The sequence below is a fragment of the Andrena cerasifolii genome, chromosome 9 (genome assembly GCF_050908995.1).
Source record: "Andrena cerasifolii isolate SP2316 chromosome 9, iyAndCera1_principal, whole genome shotgun sequence".
In the NCBI taxonomy this organism is placed as follows: Eukaryota; Metazoa; Arthropoda; class Insecta; order Hymenoptera; family Andrenidae; genus Andrena; species Andrena cerasifolii.
In genome coordinates this window covers 16,121,101-16,132,740 of record NC_135126.1, presented here as the reverse complement: position 1 = coordinate 16,132,740, position 11,640 = coordinate 16,121,101, and positions in this window count along the sequence as shown.

Here is an 11,640-nt window from a genome sequence, read left to right as displayed (position 1 = left end):
ACGCGCACCGGCCTCGGCTTGGCTCTCCTGCTTCGTCTCGGCGCGGCGGCTACGGTGAAACAGGAGGCTGAGAGACGGAGAACGAGTCGGCGTCGTCGTCGTCGTCGTGCCCGGCGCCGCTACTTGACTGCGACTGAACCGCACCGCACCGCACCGCACAGCAGAGAACCGAGTGGAAGCGAGTCGCGGCGCACGGCGCGCGCTCGGCGCCACCCCCAACGCCACCCCCAACGCCACCCTCTACTCTCTACCCATCTGGCGAACATGTGTGCGCGTCCTCCACCCTCCGTCCTCTGTTGGCCATGCTGACCGGGAGCCGACCTCGCCGCTTTCCTCCGATTCCGCTCGATTCGAATCGACTCAGCTCCACCGGAACCTACGCACCTGTGCTCCCTAAAAAAAAAAACTCTAATTATCACGGCTAACTATATAGCATCCTGTTCTCTACCTGTTGACAAGAGTCTCGTATTCCGTCATTCCGAGCGCGGTTCTTCCCATTTCGTCAAAGCCTTCTTTTCCTTTGTCACCGCTCGCTCTTTCCTATCGGATTTTCCATCGCATCTCTCCCGCGAGTGAACCCAAGCAAAGAAACGCGGTCACCTCGTATCACGAATCTCTAGCGTTTACCGCTGCTACCATTCGCTACTCTACTTCGCGGAATATAGGCCTCTCTGATCATCAGGGACAGCCTTCTAACATCCTTTATGCAACACTGACCGTTCCACGATAGGTATGTACTAATCGTCAGACTCATGAGATACTTTTACGATCCACGTAGTATTAAAAATGAAAATGAAGAGACTTTCCGGAAAGAAGGATCTACGGAAAGCCCCCTGAGAAAACATATACATACAATGTAGGTATATGTACGTACTCTCCAAGGGAACGTAGTCGCCTTTGTCGTATTCTGCGTTGACACAGTTACCGTCGTCATCTCGAGGCTACGGTAATACATTTGTCCACAAGCGCATCTTCCTCTCCCGCGACGTTCGCATCTGGGAGACATGTGAACCGAAAAATGCCGATTTTGGTAACGCCCACGCTAGGCATTCCAAGTCTCGAGAAATTAACGCGTCGATATTCTTTGAAGACGCGATGTATGTATACATTGTCGCGTCGCGTCGCGCGCTTCAAAAGAAATTCAAATGTGCCGGGCTGTTCGCAAAGTCGGCCAGTCCCAAATAAATACCTACGCGAGGCAAATGTTTCTGCTTACCGTGGCGAAGATGCGCTGCTTTGAAAATTCAGGAGGAAAGCATCGAAGGAATACCTACGCGACGGAGAATCGCAGATATTCGCGCGGTGATTGGCGCAGCGAAAGTCGACACGGGACACCTGGTAGGATTTACCTCGCAACCGTACCGTGCTAATTTACAATGGAGTACGGCTTGTTATGGAGCGACAAAAGTGCGCGCGCACTTCTGGGCGCACGTTTCTCTCCTTCTATTCTCGTTTCCTTGCAGCTGGCAAGCTGGCTGGCGATACTTTCCGAATACAAAGCTGTTCTCGCTCGACGCGAATGGTGCGGCGTCACTGTTTTTTTTTCCCGCGTGAACCGGTGCAGCGGGAGTTCGACGGGAAACCGGTGTCGGCGTAATTGGCAGGGAACTGGCCGTGCAGGGGTTGATGAAAAGCCAAACAGGGAAGCGAGAAACAGGCCGGGGCGCGGGCGTTTCGAGCGAACGGAAAAGGAAAAGGGGAACTACCTATGTATGTAGGAGAACGGCGCAGTAGTCGAGTAGTGGAAGTGAAAGAAGAAAGAGGATAAGATTAAAGGCGTTTATGGTTACGCCGTGGCGCAAAAGCTTGCGACAAACCGGACAAACGTGACTCGCATTATGATTTTAATTTACGCTTGTCAGGCAAAGCCTGCCGATCACCGAGCACTTTTTCAATGAATTTCGACAAGGGAGGAATTGTTTACGATCGGTGAACCGCGCGGCGGACCGCCGCGGCCGCTCTCGGCGAGTCAAATGTTTTCGAGGCAAAACATACGTGGGACGAGGCATTATTTTTCGAGTCTCGACACGCAGCCGATGTTTCAACTTTCAACAACCCCACTTATTCGAAACAATATTTTGACGTTGTAACGCGCCGACGAACAACGTGACCGATCAAACAGCCGACACCCTCTGAATTTTTCCGGCAAATCCCTGTCCGCTTTTGTCCCGTACCTACCCGCCGCGCCGCATCAACTTGGCCAACTGCAACAAAATTAAATCTGTTTCTAGATAAAACGTACCGGATGCTGCAGCTGCAGAGAAACTTTCTAACCGCGGTCGGGGCTGATGGGAAAATAATGCTGTTCTCCGTTTCGCTAGATATATTGTCGCATAATATGACGAGAAGGTTCCGCGATAGCGCGGGCCGTTGATAAATTGCAGGTACAAACTTTACGAGTTGGTGGAACTCGTTGAAAGCGGCAAAAAGCATGTTGGCGGAGCCATGCCTTGGGATCGCCGTTTTCGTGGTCTCGCTTCTTCTCCTCTGATATCCTTCCTTCGTTTCTCTAATTTCAACCCGTGCCAGCTTCCCAGCGATAATTATGAAAAGCGGTGTACGGTGCTCGCAGTCATCCACAGATATAAAATTAATTCTCATCGATCTCGAGTGCCCGTTCTCGATAAAATTGAACTCGCAAAGAAAGGGCGAATGGGAAGCAGACGGGAGCAGACGCAAGCAACGAAGAAAGTGAAATTTAAGGGGAAGAGGGTAGAAAGTATCAAAGCTGAGAGAAAACAGGAGCGAGATCAAACCGATAAGGGGAGGAAAACTCCAGAGGAACCGGGAACATTCGATGCAGGAAACAAGAGTTGGAAAAGAGAAAACTTTGACGCGTAAGAAAAGCTCAGGGCAGGTGTAAGGGAAAGAAAGAAATAAAGAACGGCGATTACGAGGAAGGGAAGAAGAAGGAGGACGACGACGATGTGGCACTAGAAGTGGCCCGATGTATCGTTCCATTTCGCAGAACGGAATAAAACTTTCCATTCTGCTGGGTGGTCCGCGAGAGACGCGAGCACTCTCTAACTCTAGCTCTTACCCGTTCTCGTGCTCGTGCTCGTGCTCGTGCTCGTGCTCGTTCTTTTCTCCACCGTTCGTAACCGACGTTGAGAGGAGGGCTGTTGGATGTAGCGCGTGGTTGCGCGTGGTCGCGAGTGAGCGCCAGAGAATTTGCGCGCCAGCTAGAGGCCGATCAAACGTCGAGGGAGAGGCGAGTCTCGTTTCGGTGTAAATTTCATCGAGTTTTACCGTTCTTGGCTACATCCTACTGCCCCGCCAGAGCTAAAATCTCGTTTGGCCAACGGAATTTTTCCGTGCCCGTGGTTTTATCTCTCAACAACGCGCGTATTAATCACCGCTCCACTTTTACTACATAAATTCATAAATGTTACAGAGAGTTCCATTTCGTTTCTTTTGGACCGAATGAACGTCCGCGTCGGAAGGTGGAGAAAAAAATATCCAAGTTGGGAATTTTCGAGGTACCTATGCCCGTTGCTCGTCGAGTTCGTATTGCGAACTGGTGTTCTCTTTCCTTTCTCCGTCTTTGTTCCTTTTATCTCGTGTCGTCGGCTGGTTTATCGCTCGACAAGGTGCCGCGAGAAGTCATCATCTTTCGAAGCAGATTACGACCGGCCATTTCGCTTGGACGGTCGCGGTCGGTTCAACATCGCGAGGTCGTTCACAGTCCAAACGCGAATTACCTCGTCCGATGACCTCGCGGTCTCGGAATTAACTTTCTATCGAGCTATTATTGTTCCGGTACGTCAATCAACTACGCGACCCTCCGACGTCGAATGGCGAAAATCCAGCTCGAATGCACAGCCACCGCGTTTATTACCATGGAAACGTCTAACACCTTCAAATGGATATGATTTTTAACCGAATTAACCGCGTATCGATCCAGCCAGTGAGCAGTTGGCGGACGGTGGGGTTTGCTTTGCCATTTTCCGTAGTCACTTAATTAAAGAGCGCTGCTTCCTCCGCTAGAAGCAACTGAAAGAAATATGTGCTTGTCGTTTCGAAAGCTCACCCGCAGCATCGATTGATCCAGCGAACCGCACTACTTACTTCGTTTCTGTATCCATTATTCATAATTCGACGATTCGGACAAAGCAACGTCAACAAGATGGGTAACATCTGCTCGCCCGTCTGCCTGCCCACCGGGAATATCAGTTTTTCTATCGCACCCCTGCGCGAAACGACCGAACGCTATCGGACCAGATAAAAAGGACCTTATTGCTCGAGTCGGTGGAGCGAGCCGCAGCCTTTGCCTCTAGACTTGGATCGACAAGGCATCGATTAGGAAACACCCGGAATTGCGGAGGTCCGACGTTCTTCACCAGACCCTCTCTCTGATCCACCTATCGACGTTACGCTCTTTTCTTACTCGCTGCTGCCAGGCCCTCTTGAAAGATGGACGCGCCGATCCTAACTTTTCTACCAAGAAATATGTACATACCTGCCTACGCGTATTCCGTTCGGTTTTTACCCATCCTTGTTTGAGTTTCAAAGTTTATTCGTTCGCCGGTAGGTAAACGATGGGAACACGAATACGAAACGAACTAGGCATGATAATAGGAGGAAATCAGAAATGGGAGAATCGTGACCCCTAGCTATGTATGCCGAATAGCTAGATATTTGAAAAAAGCTTGTAGGTAAATACGTAGGTAGCGTTGCGGAAAGGTTCGTGGCTCCGGCCAGACAGTTTCCCTTGAGGGGATACGGGAAACTTTGAAGGAGGATATTTTTATCAACTCGGCTGCGCGCTGCGTGGCGAAGACTCGAAAACAACTCGAGTCGAGCTAGCCTTTTCCTCCGCCCTCCGAGTGCAGGCTTGCAGGCTCTGTAACCTGTATCGGCGAGGCAAAGAAGGGTCAGGCAAGTCTAGTTTTATTGCCGGTTTCTCGCGGCTCTCTCTCTCTAACGTAAGACGGAGGCGAAGCTAAGCGAGCCGAACCGCTCGAGATAAGAGGGAGAGTTTATTAGAAGGAAGAAAGCAGGGCTCTCGCCGGTGTTCGGTGAACCAGAAAAAGACCCTTATCACGGGGCGAAAAGCCGGTGAATAAATACAGTTTCACCGAGTTGCTGGCACCGCTGAACTTTCCGATTCTTCGGAGCATCGGGGAAGTAGGACGGGGCCAGCGAGCTGCAGGAAAGAGGAAAAAGGGAAAAGGGAAAAGGAAAAGAAAACGACACGGCGGACCATGCGTTTAGTCCAGCTATAACGCGCACTTTTACCACCTCCTTCCCCTCCGCGTTTCTTCTTCTGTCACCGATTCGGTTCGATCTCGAAAGGTGAAAATTCTCGCGAGTTTGCCCGCTAGATTGAATAGAGAATAAGGATAATCGTCTGTAACGCTAAAAGTGCCGGTGCCACGGTCCAGCATCTCGATAAAAATACGCTGGCCCCGAGGGGATTGCTCGCTTTGTCTTCTCGCGACTAATTGTTCCACACGGAAGAATTCATTCCCGGCGGACGTTTAATTGCCCAGTTTTCTCTCACGTTTTCCGACCCTGACAGGATTCCAGGGATGGGGACACGTGTCTTCGAAGGCTAACAAACGATCATCCTAAGTAGATCGATGCGGGCTGGGAATGCAGGCGTTATTGGATTAGAAACGAAGCTGTCACCTGTGCGCGACACTTGAATTCCAAGAGAATTTTACGAAAATGAGAGCTTATCGAATGGCGAATATCCGAAGCTAAGCTATCTTCGCTCTATCCGTAATTATCGAGGGTCGATCGAAGGACAGCGCGCGCGACGCAGAGACGACAGGTAACGGGGAAGATTAAGTGGGTGGCGTCGAACAGCGGCGTCGCGTCGCCGTCAGACCTCCGACCTAGACGCCCGCGCCGCGCCGCGTTGGATCGGGCATGCTAATGAACTGGTTCACCGGCGCAGTTTACCGTGCACGCTTTAATCAAAGACCAACTGGCAATTACAATTATCCTAGGGATTTGTTGCCATTCTCCGCGCGTTCCCTGGCTCTGCCGACGAAAGAGGCCACGTTGGGCTTTTATTTGCGAGACCCGTCGTTACCGTCGTCGTCGGAAAACTTCTGGCCAACCGTCTGCGTTCGCCCACTGTAATCATGCCAGGCTCGTAATTGACGCTGCAACCGAGAAATCGGCGATTCCTCGTCTTCGATCGATTCGCGTTCGACTCGAAATACCTAAGTAGCTGCATGCCTGGTGGTTGTCGGCTCAAGTGCCACGTATCGCGCGCATCATCGAGGAAGTTTTAACGTGGAAGAAAAGCCAGCTAATTGTAAGTAGACCACGCGCTTGCCTCGTCCGTGGCCGAATGTCGGCGGAACAAAAATACCGACATGGAAACAGCTACTTAGGAAAGCGAGTTGGATTTCGTTATTACGAAACTGTCGGAGACGAAGCGCCTTTCGAGAAGATACTTTTGCCTGCTCGAAGAGGCCCCTTTGATACACCCCGTGCTGCCGTTTGCTTTGAAAAAGTCTTATATTCTCGCGGCGTAAAGTCTGGCGAAAAGCGAGAAGCGAGAAGCGAGAAGCGAGAAGCGAGAAGCGCGAAGCGCGAAGCGAATTTTCCTAGCCGTTCGAGTGACACTCGACCTCTTGCTACTTGCTACCCTCTAAACTCCGCCGTAGAATCGCCGTACGCTCGACAAAGCAAGGATCGATCTGAGGCTGCCATGCCGGGGTGTGTATATATCCTTCCCTTCCTACGACTGTCTATAAAATAAACCTTGTTTACGGTAAATCGAATTTGTTGGAGGCTGACCGCGGGGCAGTCTGTTCCCAGCAATTCCTTCTAATTTTATACTCCCCGATCGTTCGAGCTTTGTTCACCTATCCTCGGACTGGACTATCGGTTGCCACTATCGTTCCTCGAAAACTTTCGACCAGCGGAAAGTCCGCAGAAAGACTGACGGCCTGTAATAAATTAGAATTAGAGGAAGGTTGGAGCGAAATGGTACATGGTCGGCCTGTGGAGGGCGGGCCAGCGCGAACGTGGGGAAGTTCCGTGACAATTTGAATATATCTAACTAATCGGCCAAGTGTCAGAACGAGCTGGGCCACGTAGAACGCGTATACATGTCCCAGGCCGATTGTGTTCGATTCTCGATAACTAGCTCCAAGTTGCCGGGGGTACGTGAGCGAAATTTCTCCACGCCAACGATCCAAACTTTCGCCGAGATTGACGCTTTAGTGTCTACTACGCCTCTGTCCTGGCGTCGCAACGCGTCGCGCCGCGCGAAACGCCATAAACTGCAGCCCTTGTACTCGAAAACAGGCTCAGCTCGTATTAAACTTGCTCCCCGATACAGAGAAGCGTGCATTTATCGGGTGGGTACAAAGTTCCCGATTAAGCGGTCACTCGTCTGTGCGTGTTCTCAGCGTGGGATTAACAAGACACTGAGTATTATCATTTTTACACGCACGAAACTCGGAAAGTTACATTGCCTCGATCCTCGACAGCCAACCCGGCCATCAGCGACCCAGGACGAGCGGGCAATAAAAATATTGTTTACGAGGGAGTAAAACCGGCTTCGTGTTCCATCTAGCAGCAGTCGCGCTGCTCCTCGCCGCAAATAAAAGCGTCCGGGACACGGGGGGAAAAAAGTATCGAGGAGGATCGTTGGGCAGCGGCAAGTCGCGAAACGTAACACAGCGGCGTTCGCGTAAAACGAAATGAAACGGCAGCCGAGGCGTCGCTCGCGGAAATGAAACGGGGAAACAGGGAAGCGGTGAAATAGGAGGGAAAACCACGGAACAAGGACACTGCTCGACCGGAAGCTCGCGTTTATGCAAACTTGCGTGCGGCTGGAACGTGTTGCGCGACTACAGCGTCTCGAGGGTCTCGCCGCGTTATCGAATCTGCGGGGAAATATTGCACGTGCAACTTTGGCTCGTTCCTTTTTCACGACTCTTCGATGGTGCTGTCACAAGCCGAGACGTCTTTTCCTTTGAACCGCGACACGCCCAACTTTTCTTCTTGTAACAAGCAGCACCGAAGCGGAGGAGATTAAAAACGTAATGCCGGTGGTCTCGGGGATCTCGATTTACGCAGACACCAGGAAGGCTTTCGGAGAGGACAAGAGTTCGGCATCGCATCCATAATGCAATCGCTAGCTCCTAAACCCGAGGAGTCCTGATAACGATTCGATCCTCGATGTCTCGACCCTTCTCACGCTCCTTCCAGTAAACCCCTTGATTTATTAACATTCCCTTTGAATCTCTGAAAAGTCCAGATCCCGGCGCTGCCCTTTCGTATCTAACAATGGAATCCGAAAAGTTACCTGCGTAATTTCTGTCCTTGTCTACGAACGTGTGTTTGGGAATTATCGTGGAATTCATTTGCTCGGCCACGGTCCAGTCAGTTATTGGCGTGACGGGACGCGCCAATAATTCATACGCCGACACGTATAAACGAGCGGCAAGAGGGTGGAGGAGGACGAGGAAAGTGTGCAGAGTTCCCGCGTTACCTCGAAAATGTTAAACGGCAATAAATGTGTTATGAAACGGGGCTTTTGTCTATTGCTTATTTCATGACGAAACTTCCGCCCCGCCGGGCACATTAATTTCGCGCCTCCGCCACGTACATATTATATACATAGATACATACATGGCAAAACGGAGCGGCAGGCGTGTTCGTTTTTACCCCGGATAGCCAGTAGCCGTCAACGAAATTCCGTTAAAACACGATCGCGAGTCTGTCTGAATTTAGGGAGCCCGGCAAATGCTTCAGCTGCAACGCAGTGGTCATTTTCCGAGGGAACGCTCGTCGTTCGTTTGCTACTTTTTGTACCGTGTTTGAAATCTTTAAAAGTTCGAACCACGACAATTCGTCAGAATGTAATCGCGATTACCTATCTACGAGTAGCGTAAAAGAGTTCGCTCGTGACACCGTCTAGACTATACTAATAATAATAATATACGGACGTAAAAGCGAGCTCTCGACCTGTCCATTTTCGCGTAGTTGGGCGTTCAGACGAAGCACGCGGGATCGAAACGCTGGGGAGGGACGACCGACGACCGACGACCGCAAAAACTTGGAAACACGGAGCTTTATGAATATTTAATGAAATTGGAATATTCACGGGCGCCAGTCCCCCGGCTTTCCACAATACTTATTTCGCAATAAAACTTTGGTGGTCCGTCGTCGAATCCCCGGGCTCCAGTGTCGCGACACCAGCCAACAACAGTCGACCGTGGACCCGCGACCAAAAATCGCGTCGCGTTTTTAGGACCTCGTATTTTCCACGGACACCTCGAGAAATACCTAAGCTTCCTCTGTGCGGTTAGAGGCACAATTCGTGGATCTCGCGGAACGCAGCGCCGCGCTGCTTCGTCCCTTTATCGTTACGATAAAATTGCACGGTGTAACAACACTCGTACGTAATGGTGGCTCTTTAGGCGGCTGTCCAAGTCCTTCAGATTCTACGAACCTCTCTCCAATTGCAATGTACGAGAGTCTTGCGAGAGACTTGAACGGTTCAGTTCTCTCTAGCTTCTTCCATGCGTTCGTGAATAGTATACCTATGTATACGATATACCTACATACCATATTTCTGGAACCAAGACAAATCTGAACATATAGGTATCTCCTCTCGACCGCCCATCCACAACATTTCCACTCCGTACATTATGGATTACTGTAAATTGCAAGAGGTTACTTGAAAAGTTCTCAACCTAATTTAGGATTATCGTAGTAACAAGGCGAAATTCCAAAGAAAAGCGAAATCTTTGCGTAGGAAGCGAACGGGTGGCTAAAGTTTCTCAGCGGGCAGCAATGTTTTAGCAGCGGAAACGTGACCACAGCGTTTGTTCTTCTTGGATACGTAACGCGATACATTCGAAAGGTAAAGGTGAAAAGTCCGCCTATTGGTCCGTGCAAGGGACATCGTGAGTCGCTGGATTATCAAGGGCGCTTCAGATGTTCGGATGATCCGGCCGATGAGTGGCGTTTCACGCATGGTCGCATCCTCATCGAGACCGTTCTTGACCTCCAAGTGGTCGGCCCTACGGCTTCTACCGACATAAGGGACAGAAAAGGAGGGGACCGATGAGACTTGCAAGTCTAGCTACGTACGAGTACAATACATACACGGGAAGGATGGCGTTCGAGACCAAGAGATCGGTGTTGCCGTTGGTGTACTACCTATTCGAGGAGTTTACGAGACCAGTCTTTCATTGGTAACGCGGGGAGATTTAACTTTTAACGACGAAAATAAACTCGATAATTAATACGGGAAGCTGCGATGCGAAAAGATTGCGCAAGCGGTTGAAAAGGGTCGCGTGGCCAACCCTAGCGTAAAGCGGCGTAAAGTCTCATCTCGGATGAGACGCCAACGAAACGCAGCGAAGAAATTGGGTGAAAGTTGGTGGAACTCGCGGCGAAGTTTACGAGGGAAGCTGCTCGAATTCTTGTCTCTTTTTCTTAGCTAAATATTGTCGCCAGTCACGATAACGTTTTCCTTTGGCTCGAGCGTAACAAGCCTCGAATAAAGTTTATTCACGGGGAATTTGTTGGCTCGATAAATCTGGACGAGACATCGTATCCGTGGCCGTTTACTAGCACAGAGGGGATCGATTCTTCGTCCTCGAGACTGGACTAGGAAAAAATCGTCGATCCGGCTGGCGGTGATGGTGGCGGCGGTGAGACGAGTAAAGGAAAGAAGGGTTGATGGTGGCATGGGGTCGCGAGAACCGAGCCTGGCAAGGAAAAAAAATGAATTATGCGACGAATCGAAAATGCTGGTCACGATGGAACGCAAGGGTATTGTCCTGTCTTGTCTCTCGCTATCGCTCTTCTTTTCCTTCGCCGTTCGCCGTTGGCCGTTCGCCGTTCGCCGTTCGCCGTTCGCGGTTCTTGCTTCTCTGCAGGGAAAAAGATGGGGAACCCGGAGACGAGAAGCAACGGAACGAGCTGACGAGTTATGATTCGTAAGGGTGCCGTCGGGTGTTTCTCCCACCGATGGATTGCCTATCTCGCTGCCCCGCTTTTGTCACAGTGAATCGCTAGGAATTTTGTTTAGCCAGAGAAGGAGGAATAGTCGGCGTGGCCAATAAGGCGAGAACTCGTTCAATCGCAGACAATAATTTAATATTCTCTCCGTGTCCGCACGGCCGAGAGGGAAAAATGCACGGGGAAAAGTATTGTCGCGGTGGGGTATTATCATTCGGTATTGTACACAGATACCGCGGCTCCAGGTTATGCATAAAAAGGGAGCTGCTACTTGTCCCGAGTCGAATTGCTTTCGTGGCTATCTAATAATTGGGAGCCAGTACCGCGGAAAAGCTCGATTAAATAGAGTAATTCGCCGAGAATTTTTCAAGTTCGCGTTCTTCCATCTTTTATGGTAATTGAATTTCGAACGATAAACGAAGAGAACTGGAGACATTCCACATCGGCTGTTCACCCAAGTCCTATGTAATACATATGTAGCACGAAACGCAAGATTATTTCGACAATCGCTCGTGAATTTGTTTGGAGTAATTTGTCGCTAAAGAATCAATGGCACGTTTCACGCTCGTTGTCAGCAAATTGATCGGATTCGATTTGCGTTTAAATATCATTTCTCGATATGTCGCAGAAATCGTCGCTTCGCGATAACTCTCGCGTCCGTTTGAATCTCTCTCTCCCTCTGAAATGCAAAGATAA